Below are 15437 nucleotides of genomic sequence, written 5' to 3'. Positions count from 1 at the left end.
TCTGTTTATCTCTTAGAAAGCCTGGTAACAACAAAAAGAGGGGGTACTGAGGCTTGTCTAACCTCCTATCTCATCAAAGCCAGGGAAACTTAAAGTTTTTCTGGGGAATCTGGGCCAAGAGGGATCCATTCAGTCTGTCAGAGGCATCAGATTTTATTCTGGTTCCACAGGGGACTCTAGAACATGATTCCTGATCTCTCCACCCTAATCCTGTCTTCATCCAAGGAGATTTTAGTGGCAATGTAGACAGTTCTTCCTAGCTCTGAGCTCAAAGTTTCCCAAAGCGTATTTTTCTAGTTATGAGAGACGTTATGAGAGATATTAATGGGGGTAGGGATAGAGAGATTAAATGAGACCTATGATCAAATAAGTTTGGGAAATGATGAATAAGCAAAGGGTAATGTAGAAGAAGAAATTTTCATTTAAAACCAAAGCTGATGATATGGATTCCTAATAAGATAAGTGAGCAACAACCTGGAGGGGGCCTCAGGTGGGGAGAGCAATTGTTCTGCCGGACAGCTAATCACTGACAACCCACTGGCACGACATCCTGTTTCCAAATACCTCGCTCTACACATAGCCCCAACAGCACGACCTCATTCTGCACATAGCCTCTCCAGTACAACCCTAGAAAACCTCCCTCCAGTCCCTGCCTCTTTGTAGACAGCCCCTTCTCTGCTGTGTTGCCCATTGCCTCCTTGCAACATATTCTCCCTGTAATAAGCTTGCTTTCTTTAACTCACTACCGTCTTGGTAAATTCTTTTTACCATCTTTTTCCACCCCCAGCCAGTTGCACCTGCAACAGATGACAGCTACTTTTGTCTTCTAAGGAGGGTGGAATGGTTCACACCGATAAGAAAATACATACTCCGTGGTTCCATTCCACTTACGGGGACTGGAGAGGGGAGGAGAAGGTAGAAAGGAAACTAACATTTCTGTGCTTCTGTGCATTTTCTGTGTTGATAACCTGCAAGTGCAGGGCAGACAGCCCATGTGACCTGATTGCCTAAGACTTTCCTGCTGTACACCTGTCGACCAGCGAAGTTATTACTAGGCCCACTTTCACTCTCAAAAGTGTCATAGTTTGGACAACGAATTATATGGCTACCTGTTAACAAGGCTTTGAAAATGTAAAAGTAGTTTCAAGACCAAATAAGGAGAGGAAAGCAAAGTTGTTTTGTACAATAAAGTGAGAAGAGTTGAGTTGGGGTGGGGTGGAGGGGGTGAGGGAGATAAAAGGAAAGTTTTGAGGGGGAAAAGAGGCGAAAATCATGGCGATGTAAAAGGCTTTCATCACCACAAACCTCCGTAAAGCCACTGAACACAGACATGCCTTATAGGGTATTTTGGGGAAGGGAAATTCATGAAGAGGGGACTGAAATCCACAACTCAATCAGCATAGAGCAGAAATAAGGCAGAAGTGGTAAGAGGTGCACTATGAATGAGCTGGAGAATTTAAGGGGAGGCTGAACTCAGAGTCGAAGTGACCTTGAGAAGATACACCCTCTGGAAATTCTCAGAATCTCAGGGTGGGTCCCAGAGTATCTGAAGATGCCACAGTTCAAGGGATTGAGCCAATTGTATGTAAATCTTAATGGATCGGTTGACTTCAGCGTAAAACTTGGTGGAAATTTTAAACAGGTTTCTTTATTTCGGCACTTCTCAAAGCGTTCATTGTATAAGGTACTTTGTGAATGTCCGTATAGTATTCTTCAAATTCTCTTTTATTTCCCCAGGGGACATCCCACAGGACAAGAAGTATTCTTTGTGACTCCCCTGTGGGAAGAACTGGTTTAAAGGGGTACCTGTCTGGGCAACACTGTCCCACGGGGGCCCCCATGACCAAACTAACTCTGCTTCTACCCAGAAAGGGTGCAGAGCAGCCACTAGACTTTTATGTGGCAAATAGGATGGTTATGCCCAGGCTGAAGCCAGGATGCGCTTTCTGACTGCCTTGATTTGTGTTCAACAGCTCCAAATGCTTAATGAGGTAGCAAGAAATGTCTCTCTTGGGCAGTACTTCCCAACTGGGGGTAAGTTTGCCACTCTTACCCCCATCCCAGTGAATATTTGCAATTCCTAAAGATGTGTTTTGATTGTCACACCTGGGTGGGGAATATGCTACTGGCATCTAATGCATAGAGGGCAGTAATGCTGCTAAATATCTTTCAACGCACAGGACAGAGCCCCACAAAAAAGCATTATCCAGCCCCAAATGTCCATCACACTGCTGCTGAGAAAACCTACCGCAGGATCTTCCTAGGCTTCATAGGTAAGCTTGCCTTTGTTCTGGCTTCTGTAGATATCTAAAATAAAGATACTGCCCAGGCCCCCAATGTCCCAAGCCAGGGCTCAAGGCAATGCCAATAACAGTAGAATGAACAGTAAATATTGATTTCAAAATCTCAGCAACTAGAAGAATGACCAACCCTCCTGGTTGACCTGGGACCATCCTACTTTTAGCATTGAAAGTTTCAGGTTCCAGGAAAGCCCTCAGGCCTGGGCTGCTGGTCACCCTAGCAGTTGAGGGACTCTTCACTACAGAATTAGTCTTTGTGGGTTTTGGGCAAGCAACTGCCCTTCTCAGTTAGGATGGGGGAATTCTGGACATTTCCAGCTAAAGCCAGGGGGTCGGGGAATGATAAACTCCTCGGTCTTAAGCATTGAGAGAAATTCTACCAGCTCATCCTCAGTAGAAGGGTCCATACCCCTGACCGTCACCCACCTGGCAGGGAGAACTGCCTTTCTCTCCTGCTATCCCCCTATATACACACTTCTCTCAGAGGAGCTGCTGAGTGCATTTTGCAGAATAAGAAACCGGGTGCTGCTTTTCCAGAAGATTCTCAGGAAATTCTGTTCAGTAGGCAAAAGCACTGCTAGATGTTTGGCTACGTGACTGTTGTTATTTCTCCTGGGAAAGCATAATTCTGGAAAGCTCTGAACATCCCCAAAGAAAAAAAAATACATCTATGTTTTAACAAAGGCAGGGACTTGGAACATGAAATGCTTTGCACAGTCCTGAGAGAAATCACCTACATTATCTGGAAATGAGGCTTGCTTGCTCTCTTAATGTTTCTACTGTACTGGGGAATAGGAGAAGCCAACTTCTCATGTCCACTGAGGAGGAGTATTTTATCACTGAAATTTAGAATTGCTGGTGCCTGGTGATCATAAAAAGCAGACTGCCTTTAGTTGGTTTTATTATTTTTAAATCCTCCATAGACAATGCGCCCCTTGAACGCCAGATTGCCCTCCCCACCACTGGTTCACCCCTGTCCTATCAGCCATCAGTCTTGGCCCAACTGTGTACCACACTTGGCAAGGTAACTAATTTCTGTGAGTCCAGGCTTTCTCACCTGTAAAATGGAAATAATAATGACACTGATAGGTACTGGCTGATTTTATTAGTCAGGGTTCTCTAGAGGACAGAACTAATAAGACAGACGTATATATAAAGGGGAGTTTATTAAGGAGTATTGGCTCACACCATCACAAGGTGAAGTCTCACTATGGAACAAGGAAGCCAGTCGGAGTCCCAAAACCTCATAAGCAGGGAAGCTGACAGTGCAGCCTTCAGTCTGTGGTTGAAGGTCCGAGAGCCCCTGGCACACCACTGGTACAAGTCCAAGAGTCCAAAAGTTGAAGAACTTGGAGTCTGATACTCAAGGGCAGGAAGAATCCAGCACGAGAGAAAGAGGAAGGCTGGAAGACTCAGGACAGTCTAGTCCTTCACGATTCCTCTGCCTGCTTTTATCCTAGCCACGCTGGCAGCAGATTAGCTGGTGTCCACTCAGATTGAGGGTGGGTCTGCCTCTCCCAGTCCACTGACTCAAATGTTAATCTCCTTTGGCAACATCCTCACAGACATACCCAGGAACAATACTTTGTGTCCTTCAATCCAATCAAATTGACGCTCAATATTAGCCATCACACTGATGACATTATATGATAATATTCTCTAAACTATAAGACGCTGTCAAAAATGCCAAAAAAAAAAAAAGAAAAAAAAAAAGGCGTTGAGCAGTGAGTCACATTTGTCATCCCAACGCTTTGGAAGGGCAAGGTGAGAGGATCACTTAAGGCCAGGAGTTCAAGACCAGTCTGGGCAACACGGCAAGACCACGTCTCTACAAAAAAATAATAAGTAGCCAGGCCTGGTGGTGCATGCCTGTGGTCCTAGCTACTAGGGAAGCTGAGGCAGGAGGATCCCTTGAGCCCAGGAGGCCGAGACTGCAGTGAGCTATGATCATGCCACTGCACTCCAGCCTCGGGAACAAAGTGAGATGCCCCCTGACCACCAACTCAAAAAAAAAAAAAAAAAAAAAGAAAGAAAAAAAAAGAAAAGAAAAAGAAAAAAGTGGAAAAAATGAACAACTGATTAGATTGATCATAACTGCTTATGTTATAAAGGATTATTTCCCATTGGTCAATTGAACTAAATCAGTTACCATTTTGCCATCATTAGATGGAAGAAGCCATTGTGAGTTAATACCTTTTTCTTTTTTCAGAACCTGTCTCAGGTACCATTTAGCAACAGATCCTCACAAACAGGAACTCAACAAATAAGTATTTCATGCTCTCCCTAATTTTTCATTTCCTTAAGGAGCTGATGATCTAGGTGGGAATTTAAAACTGGCACGAAACAGTGGAAGAAAGTCTAGCCCAGAAGGAGGAAAGGACAGATACAATGTACAAAGGGCCAAACACACAAAACTGATGGATGTAGAAACATGGCCCTTATTCCAAGAGGATTTTTGTTTTTACAAGAGAACGGGCCGGGCACAGTGGCTCACACCTCTAATCCCAGCACTTTGGGAGGCCGAGGTGACTGGATCACAAGATCAGGAGATCGAGAGCATCCTGGCTAACACGGTGAAACCCTGTCTCTACTAAAAATACAAAAAATTAGCCAGACGTGGTGGTGAGAGCCTCTCAGCTACTTGGGAGGCTGAGGCAGGAGAATAGCTTGAACCCGGGAGGCAGAGGTTGCAGTGAGCCAAGATCGTGCCACTGCACTCCAGCCTGGGCAACACAGTGGGACTCCGTCTCAAAAACAAAACAAAAAAACAGGATGTATTTCTGACTTTGTAAAAATATCATACTCCTCTAATATACTCTGAAAATATGTTTCTGGGCATAGATATTAAAAACTCAATTTACTGAATTTCAGCACGTCCCCTGGAAACACCACAACTGGTCTTGACTGCCCGAGGAAAGTAGGGTGACAACCAGAAGCCCTAACATTTCATGAATGCTCCTCATGGCTCAGCATCCATAGTCAGCATCTGATACACCCACTGCATTCCTCCTGTGTCTTTTTTTTTTTTTTTTTGAGGCAGGGTCTCGCTCTGTCACCCAGGCTGGAGTGCAGTGGTGTGATCACAGCTCACTGCAACCTCAACTTTCTGGGCTCAAGCAATCCCCCCCACCATGCCTCAACCCCCAAGTAGCTGGGGCTATAAGCGTGCTCTACCACGGGCAGCTAATTTTTGTATTTTCGGTAGAGACAGGGTTTCGCCATATTCCCCAGGCTGTTCACAAACTCCTGGATTCAAGCAATCCACCTGCCTTAGCCTCCCAAGGTGCTGAGATTACGGGCATGAGCCACCATGCCTGGCTCCTCCTGTGTCTTTAGCAGGCCTTTAGGATCTCCTTGGCAGGCTCCACCTGTCTCTCTGATGTGGGAGCGCCTCAGAGGTCTATCCTGGCCCTTTGCCCTCTCACTCTACTCCCAAGGCTTCAAATGCCATCTGCTTGCTGATGCCACTAAAGTCTACATTGCCAGCAGCAGACTGGTGCATACATCTGTTTCCTGGACCTCATATTTTGGGCATATCATAGCAACAATCATGATGATGATGATAAAGACTTGTGTAGTCTTTAAGTGGGCCAGATACATTGAAAGCATTTCACATATATTAACTCACGATTCTCACGACAGCACTTCAGAAAGCTATTATTATTATTATTATTATTATTATTATTATTACTATTATCATCATCTCTAAGAAGTGGAGTCACAGACAGCTTAGGTAACTTCTCCAAGATCACACAGCAATAAGGTGGAAGAGCCTGTTGGGCTTCGGAGTATGAGTTTTTGTCACTATGCATACTGGGCCCCGTGTTCTCAAACTCAACACATCTGAAACGAAAGTATCCCGCTGCTCCTGCATGAATCCCTGTCTTGCCGCCACCCACCCACTTGCCCAAACTGGAAATCTGTGAGTTGCCCTGGAATTCTCTCCCTGCCATTTCCATTCAAAGAAGTTTAATCACCTACATATCACCTATCGTTTCTACCACCTACATATTTAAAACATCTGTTTAACGGCCTCTTTATCTCCTCCAGTCTATTCTCCACATTGCAACCAGAGGGTTCCTCTAAAAAGAACTTGATCTTGCCTCCTTTTGACTGAACAACTAGCTACCATTGTCTGTTGGTTAAATCCAAACTCCTTAACACAGCCTACAAGGGCCTCCATAGTCCGGCCCATTCCCACCTCTGCAGCTTCGTCATTCCTCACTGCCTCTTACCCGCTCCCCTCTATCTTGGCTGGCTCTCAGTTTTTCAAATGCACTGGGCACTTTCTCTCTCATGGGACTTTATGGCCTTTCCTCTGCCCAGAATCCTCCCTCCACTCCCTAGATCAGAGCTGGGACCTTCTCTGACCAAAGACTATGATGGGACCCTCTGCTGTATGTTCCTTGTCTCCTTTTAACTTTCCCTAATACAAAATTCATCACACCTCAGTGCATTTTTTTTTATCTAAAGTCTATGTTTCCAGTTGCCTGAGGATAGGGACAGTGTCTATCTTCTTCAGCTCTGTATCCCAAGTGCTTAGCACAGAGCCACATGTATAATGAACTATCAAGAAATATCTGCGGAATGAATGAATGAATGGATGAATGAATGAATGAACATCAGAGTCACTTGGAGGGATGGCATACTGGCCATAGTAGCAAAGCAAATGTTTTATATGATTCTTTTTAATATCAGCCTTATGAGATAGAATTCACATACCACACAATTCACCAATTAAAAGTGCACAATTCCATGGTTTTTAGTGTATTCACAGAGTTATGCAACTACCCATTGTTGTATGCCACAATCATTTTCAGGCCATTTTCATCACTTCCAAAGGAAACCCGGCACTCAGGAGTCATCCCCCATTTCCTTTACATTATTATAGGTTGGGTACCTCTACTCTGAAAATCTGAAATCTGAAATGTTCCAAAAGCTGGAACTTTTTGAGTGCCAACACGATGCCGTAAGCAGAAAACTTCAATTTGACCTCACGTGACAGGTCTCAGTCAAAATGTAGGCAGAGAACACACAGTTTATTCAACATTCCCAAAGGAAAAAGACCTTCTCAGCCCCCTCAGCGGTGATGTATTTTTTTCTGCACGTGCCCAGATTCCCTTCACACAGGCACACCCACAAAGGGTAATAACAGGGTCAGATAGGCCAACAGCCTGTTCCCACAATGCCCTACGGGGGGCCAAAATTGCGTGCATTACTCACTGTGTGTGTTTTTTTTTTTTGCTCATTCTCTGCCTATGGTGTAAACATATTGTTGAAAATGTCCAGAAGGCCTGCAGATATCTCTACGGGTAACAGTGATAAGAAAAAGAGGAAGCATTCATCCTTATCTATAGCACAGAACATCAAGCTGCTGGAGAAACCGGACAGCAGTGGAAGTGTGTGGCGTCTTGCTGGAGAGCATGGTGTTGGAATGGCCAACATACATAACATGAAGAAACGAGAATAAACTGTTAGAGTCCTGTGCTGAAAGTGATGAGCAGAAGTTAATGAAAAATAGAAAAACACTGCATAAAGCTAAAAATGACGACCTCAATCGTGTATGAAAAGAGTGAATCATCAGCAGTGGACATATGCCATTAATGGTATGCTGACCATGAAACAAGCACAGATCTATTGTGATGGACTGAAAATTGAAGAGACCCGTGAAAACTCAACAGGCTGGTGGCAGAAATTTAAGTAAAGATACAGCATTAAATTTTTAAACAATTGTGGTGACAAAGCATCTGTTGGTTATAAAGCAGCAGAGAAATTCATTGATGAGTTTGCCAAGGTCATGGCTGATGAAATCGGATGCCAGAACAAGTCTTTTTTTTTTTTTTTTTTTTTTTTGAGACAGAGTCTTGCTCTGTCGCCCAGGTGGGAGATCTCTGCTCACTGCAACCTCCACCTCCTGGATTCAAGCAATTCTCCTGCCTCAGCCTCCCAGTAGCTGGGATTACAGGTGCCCATCACTACGCCCGGCTAACATTTTTATACTTTTATAGAGACAGGGTTTCACCATGTTGGCCAGGCTGGTTTTGAACTCCTGACCTCAAGTGATCCACCCGCCTTGGCCTCCCAAAGTGCTAGGATTACAGGCATAAACCACCGTGCACGGCCAGAACAAGTCTTTAATGCTGACGAAACATCACTGTCTTGGCATTATTGCCCCAGAAAGCCACTGACTACAGCTGATGAGACAGCACTTATAGGAATTAAGGATGCCAAGGAGAGGATGACTGTGCTTAGATGTGCTAATGCAACAGGCGTGCATAAGTGTACACTTGCTGTGAGAGGCAAAAGCTTGTTGTTTTCTATAAGTGAATGTCTTACCAGTCCAATATTATGCTAACAGAAAAACATGGATCACCAGGGAGTCTTTTTTTTTTTTTTTTTTAAATGAGACAGGGTTTTGCTCTGTCACCCAGGTTGGAGTGCTGTGGCATGATCACAGCTCACTGCAGCCTCGAATTCCTGGGGTCAAGCCATCCTTCCGCCTCAGCTTCCCAAGTAGTTAGGACTACAGGCATGCACAGGCATGTGCCACCACCCTTGGCTAATTTTTGTATGTTTCTGTAAAGACGGGGTTTTGCCATGTTGCCCAGGTTGGTCTCAAACTCCTGGGCTCAAGAGATCCACCCTCCTTGATCTCCCAAAGTGCTGGAATTGCAGGCATGAGCCACTGCACCCAGCCCAGGGACATCTTTTATGGTTTCGTAAACCTTTTGTACCAGAGGTTCACGCCAATGGCAGGGAAGTTGGACTGGATGACAACTGCAAGATTTTGTTATTCCTTCACAACTGTTGTGCTCATCTTCCAGCTGAAATTCTCATCAAAAATGTTTATGCCATGTACTTCCCCCAAGTGTGACTTCATTAATTCAGCCACGTGACCAGCATATCCTTAGACCAGGAAAGAATAAATATAAAAACACTTTCTTGAACAGCATCCTGGAAGCAGTGAACAGAAGTGTGGGTGTGGAAGGTTTTCAAAAGGAATTTAGCTGAAGGATGGCTTATATGGACTACGTTTTTCTTATACCTCATTATAAGAATTTTTTATTAGATCATTTCCAGCATCCTTTCTGCTCTAAAATCTCATGGTTTTGTGTATTACATGTCATCCACAATTCTGCTTTAAATAGCAAAGTCAGAATTATCGAAGTCCGTGTCTTATTCTCTGTATCCCCACGAGGCGGGATTGTGCCTGTACCTAGTATGTGCTCGACACATGTTTGTGGCATGGATAAATGAGTGAATTAAGGTGCTGTGTTACATATGCATGGTGTATACATGCATCGTGTCCAGTCCCTACTACACGCAAACATTTGCTGATGATGAGAAGAGGTTGTTGCCAGGGCTTGGAAAACAATGACACAAAAACACAGCTGTGCATGCCTGGCATGAACTCTGGCCTGCAACTATGTTCAGTGAGGATGATGAACAGGTGATGACTTGGAAGGATTCCTTATGTCAAGTGAAAAAAAAAATAGATGTCTAAGCTCTTTACATATGCAAAATATATACCTTCAGAGTCTGGAAGAAGTGTATGTCAAAGAACTTTTTAACATTCATGGGTCTACGGTTTTTCATTCATCGACCAATGGTGAAATAGCTGAAATTCACCTGATATCAATTCTGATTCAAGGTGATTGTGATAATAGTGACCATCAAGTGACATTAATACTGCAGAAAAAGTGCCTATAAAGAACACGGTGAGGCTGGGTGCGGTGGCTCACATCTATAATCCCAGAACTTTGGGATGGGAAGGAGGGAGGATGGCTTGAGGGTAGGAGGTCGAGACCAGCTTGGTTAACATAGTAAGACCTTGTCTCTACAAAAAAATTCAGAAGTTAGCAGGGCATGGTGGTGAGTGCCTGTAGGCCTAGCCACATGAGGCAGGAAGATTGCTTGAGCCTGGGAACTTGAGGCTACAACATCATAAGTGAAGACTGAAAGCCTGGGGATGCTTGTTACTGCTGTTGTCTAACAGCTGGTACAGGTATTATAGGGATGCTATGTAGTTACTTAGTTACCCTGAACACATTGTTTTTTCACTGCATTAAGGGCACATTATATTTTTTTCTGTTAAGTACTTATGTGTGAATAAGTGGAAGAAAATGATTGCTTATCAGTAGCAAGTAAATTCAGAGCCATGATTGATGGTGATGCCAAATAGCCAGATTGTCCACATGGGTGCTGAGATAGTGACGCCTTTGCTTTCTGAGGTTTCGCTGTACACAGACTTTGTTTCATGCACAAAATTATTCAAAATATTACATAAAATTACCTCCAGGCTATGTATATAAGGTACATAAGAAACAAAAGTGAATTTCCTGTTTAGGCTTGGGTTCCATCCCCAGGATATCTCATTATGTATATGAAAATATTCCAAAATTCAACCCTCCCCCGCCGACCAAATCTGAAATATTTCTGGTCATAAGCATCTTGGGTAAGGGATAGTTAACCCATATTTAAAGTTACGTAACAGGCTGGGTGCAGTGGCTCATGTCTGTAATCCCAGCATTTTGGCAGGCTGAGACAGGAGGATCCCTTGAACCTGGGACTTTGAGACCAGCTTAGGCAACACAGTGAGACCCTGTAGCTACAAAATATTTTTTAAATGTTTTTAAGCATTAAAAATTAGCCAAGCTTGGTGGTATGGGCCTATAGTCCCAGCTACTCAGGAGGCTGAGGCAGGAGGATGGCTTGAGCCCAGGAGGTCGAAGCTGCAGCGAGCCATGATCATGCAACTGCACTCCAGTCTGGGCAACAGAGTGAGACCCTGTCTCCAAAAAAAATAAATAAATAAAATAAAGTTATATAACAAAGCCTGATATTTGTAGTGTTTTCTAGTTAACAGAGTACTTCATATAAGTTCTTTGAATCTTAAACAACTCTGTAAGGTGGACGTTTTAATACACCTGTCATTAGGGTTAAACTTCAGTGTATGGAGTGAGGCCTTCAATCAATGAAAAGTTTATTCTGAAAGGCAGGGGAAGGGTGGTAGAGGTGCCTGGGGGTCAGGAAGCGACTGTCTATAGAATGCTGTCCTAAAGACACACATGAAGCCATGTCGTCATTGTCTAGACCTGCTGGACTGCACCCTAAGCCATGACATGTTGACTGTGCAACAAGCCAATTAGCTGGGGGGATGCAGAAGGCAGACAAATATTGCATAAAGCAAATGGCTTTTGAAGTAATAATAACAATAATAAATGATCTGAATTCAAATCCTGATTCTGCTACTTGCACAACTCTGTGACATTGAGCAAGTTAACCTCCCCAGTCTTGAGTTTCTTCATCTTAAAATAGTGTTCATGATATATTCCTTGTAAGGTTGTTCTGAGGATTAAAGAAGTATATATATAAAGCAGCTGATATAGTGGCTGGTGCTGAAAAATAGTAAAATATTTTATTGCTAATAATAGATTTTTAAAAATACATTTAAAAACTGGTGGAGATATAACTACTGAAAAATGATAATTCATTGCTGTCTAGGTTGCAGTGAAATAGATACACTCAAATGCTGCTAGTGGTGTAGTAAAACGGACTTGAAATGAAAGCAGAAGGTCAATATGTTGCAAGAGCCATAAAGATGTTTCCTTTAACTTCAATATCTGCTCCTGGAACTTTAAGGAAATAATCTAAAATAAACCAGAAAAGTAGTAGGTACAAAGGTATCCATCACAGTGTAGTTGCCAATAGTAAAACCCTGGGAATGACTGAATGATGACCCAAAGGAATGGTTAGGAATTTAGGGTTATATCAGCAAGGCAATTTTTTTTTTCTTTTTTTTAAGATGGAGTCTCTCTCTATCACCCAGGTTGGAGTGCAGTGGTGCAATCTCGGCTCACTGCAACCTCCGCCTCCTAGGTTCAAGCGATTCTCCTGCCTCAGCCTGCTGAGTAGCTGGGATTACAGGCGTGCGCTACCATGCCCGGCTAATTTTTGAATTTTTAGTAGAGACGGGGCTTCACCATGTTGGTCATGCTGGTCTCAAACTCCTGACCTCGTGATCTGCCTCCTTGGCCTCCCAAAGTGCTGGGATTACAGGCCTGAGCCACTGCGCTCTGCCAGCAAGGCAAAATATTTAGCAGCCATTACAGGTACTATGAAAACTGTTTGGACGCAGAGGCACCCACATTTGCAAACATCCTGAAAGCCTGGTAGAGTGTGAAGACAGAAAAGAAAGCAAAGTGGCAGAAATACAGTTAAAAGGGCACACGACTATCAGAGGGGACAAGCCTTATAGACCTTGTTCAGGACCATGGGTTTCATCCTAATTGCAAAGGGAAGCCACTGGAGAATTCTGAGCAGAGGGTGACATAACCAGAATGGTGGGTTTTAAATGATCCTTCCTTATAATGTGGAAATCTATTCTTTTAAATGCAAGTATGCAGGCAAGGCATTACGCAAAAATGTATTAGGGTGATTGCACAGAGGGTAGCGTTTTTTCTTCCTTGTCAAAAATTCCCCAATCCTATTTCTGACACCTCATATGAAAGCTGGACATGCAGTCTTATTATTATTTTGCAAGCCTGGGGCTTGGGTAAAAAAAGAAAAAAAAATCCCCAATCCTGTTGACATAACATTCCCTACTTTAAAATAGAGAAAACAGCTATCCTACAGACAGCAGCTGTGTTTTCTGTGAAACATTGTGTCCCACAAATGTAGGAGACTATGCACAGAGTGGGGAGGCTTGGAAAGGAGGCATTATCTTACAAAATGGGCTAGTGGGTGGGGTAGGAGGTGAAAGTGTGTTATCAACCTCCATCAGAAGTTCTTTTTCCAGTGGGTGAAAAGAGCTTCCTGTTGATGTTACAGATGTTATAACTTCACTTATCACTGTTTGATCTCTCCTAGCATGTTACCCTCAGGGCAGGAGTCTGTCAGCTCAAAGCAGAGATAAGGGGGCCACATGTCCCAGGGCTTGGCAGATGGAGCCCTGAACCCAGACCTCAGTAGGAAGCATCAGCATGAATCCATTCCCAGTAGCCTCTGAGCAGGAGCAGGCAAAGTGCCTTCTCTTTGAAATAGGGCCTCACTGTGTCACCCAGGTTGGAGTGCAGTGGCGTGATATGGCCCACTGCAATCTCTGCCTCTCGGGCTCAAACGATTTTTTCACCTCAGCCTCCCGAGTAGCTGGGACTACAGGCACATGCCACCACATCCAGCTAATTTATATACACACACACACACACACACACACACACACATATATACACACACACAATTTATATATATACACACACATATATATAAAATACATACACACACACACACGCATGCATATACACAACATAGCAAAATCTTGTCTCTATATGTATGTTGCCCAGGCTGGTCTCAAACTCCTGGGCTCAAGCGTATGTCTGCCTTGGCCTTCCAATATGCTGGAACTACAGGCTGAAGAGTCGTTTTGAGCAAATTATCTTCTCATGATCAGCAAGCATTTGCATGTAGTAAGCACTGGACACGATGCATGTATACACCATGCATATGTAATACAGCACCTTAAATCACTCATTTATCCATGCCACAAACATGTATCAAGCACGTACTAGGTACAGGCATAATCCTGGCTGGTGGGGAAACAGAGAATAAGGCACAGACTTCAATTATTCTGACTTTGCTATTTAAAGCAGAGTTGTGGATGACATGTAATACACAAAACCGTGAGATTTTAGAGCAGAAAGGATGCTGGAAATGATCCAATCCAAAATTCTTATAATGAGATATAAGAAAAATGTAGTCCAGAGAGGATAAATGCCTCAGATCTTTAGGTCATTGAAGTTCAAGTCAGGTGGATTTTCTAATACATTCTGATGTGTCTTATAAAGATGGAAGCATATTGCTGCAATGCAGTCCTAGCAAGAGTGTTCACAAAAGTGTAGCTTAAATAAAGGAATCATTATCTCTGACATGTGATAAAAATGCCCCATCACTGTCCTTAATCAAATGAGGATCTCTAAAATGACACTGAAATACGTCGTGTTCAAAGATCTTTAACAATCCTATGATCTTGTGAATCTTGGAGTAGCATGATGGAAGGTTCTGGTCCGAGAGTGGTCCACACAGAGGCTAGAGCTGCATGCATGTTATGCGACATTGGGTGCCGCCATATCTACACTGGGTTCCTGTGAATGGATAATAGAAATAGCAAGCATCTTAGCATCACCTCAGTTAGCTGTAGCTAGAATGGATTACTTAGTGTCCATGGCTGAGTCAGGAGCAGAGCGAAGTGTGTATTGACACTGGCAGGGCAAACCTAGAGCCGGTGGAGAGCCCAGTTAGGAAATCACTCCACATGGCTACCAGTGTTCTTCTGCTTTCCTTAAATCACGAGTGATAAAGGGGCTTCATGTTTTTGACGTGAACTCTGCAAAGGGAAGCAAACTGCAGCTATAGACGTAATTCCACAGTGAGCTGTGATACATCAATGGGTCATAAAACACTGAAACGGACTCAGCCCAAGGGGTGGCTTTCTGACTTGCATTTAGAGAATAAAAATGTTAATAGCAGCTGAGCACTGTGGCTCACGCCTGTAATCCCAGCATTTTGGGAGGCCGAGGCGGGTGGATCACGATGTCAGGAGTTCAAGACCAGCCCCTGACCAGCATGGCGAAACCCCGTCTCTACTACAAATACAAAAATTAGCCAGGCATGGTGGTGCGCACCTGTAATCTCAGCTACTCAGGAGGCTGAGGCAGGAGAATCGCTTGAACCCGGGAGGCAGAGGTTGCAGTGAACTGAGATTGCACCGTGGCACTCCAGCCTGGGCAACAGAGGGAGACTCCATTTCAAAAAAAAAAAAAATGTTAATAGCTACCATCTGTTGTTCACTACAGAAAGGATATTCTGTTAAGTGCTTTGCCTACTTATTTATATTATTTAACCTTAAACAACCTTATGAGATTTTAAAAAATATCAGGTATTTATTATTAACCCAATTTTACAGATGAAAAAACTGACAATCAGAGAGGTTAACTAACTTTTTCCATGTCACCCAGCTACCAAGTGGTGCAGCCAGGATTGAAACCTGACTATATCTAACTCAGAAGCTGTTACTCAAATTGCACCAGGCAATTTGTTCACAGCAAGGGACTGACAACGTAGAGGCCTACAAATCTGTTT

At 43.6% G+C, this 15437-nt stretch overlaps 1 non-coding gene across 1 annotated transcript; it reads left to right on the top strand.

Annotated features, from left to right (window-relative positions):
• The first annotated feature begins 12767 nt into the window (after positions 1–12767).
• On the top strand, positions 12768–12853 carry LOC115899433. Its single transcript, XR_004059139.1, has one exon. It is a non-coding gene; the product is annotated as a small nucleolar RNA SNORD60 (small nucleolar RNA).
• Positions 12854–15437: the final 2584 nt, after the last annotated feature.

Source organism: Rhinopithecus roxellana, chromosome 8 (assembly GCF_007565055.1).
Source record: "Rhinopithecus roxellana isolate Shanxi Qingling chromosome 8, ASM756505v1, whole genome shotgun sequence".
Lineage (NCBI taxonomy): Eukaryota > Metazoa > Chordata > Mammalia > Primates > Cercopithecidae > Rhinopithecus > Rhinopithecus roxellana.
Note: the sequence above shows the minus strand (reverse complement) of the source record. Positions and strands in the feature narration are given on the sequence as shown.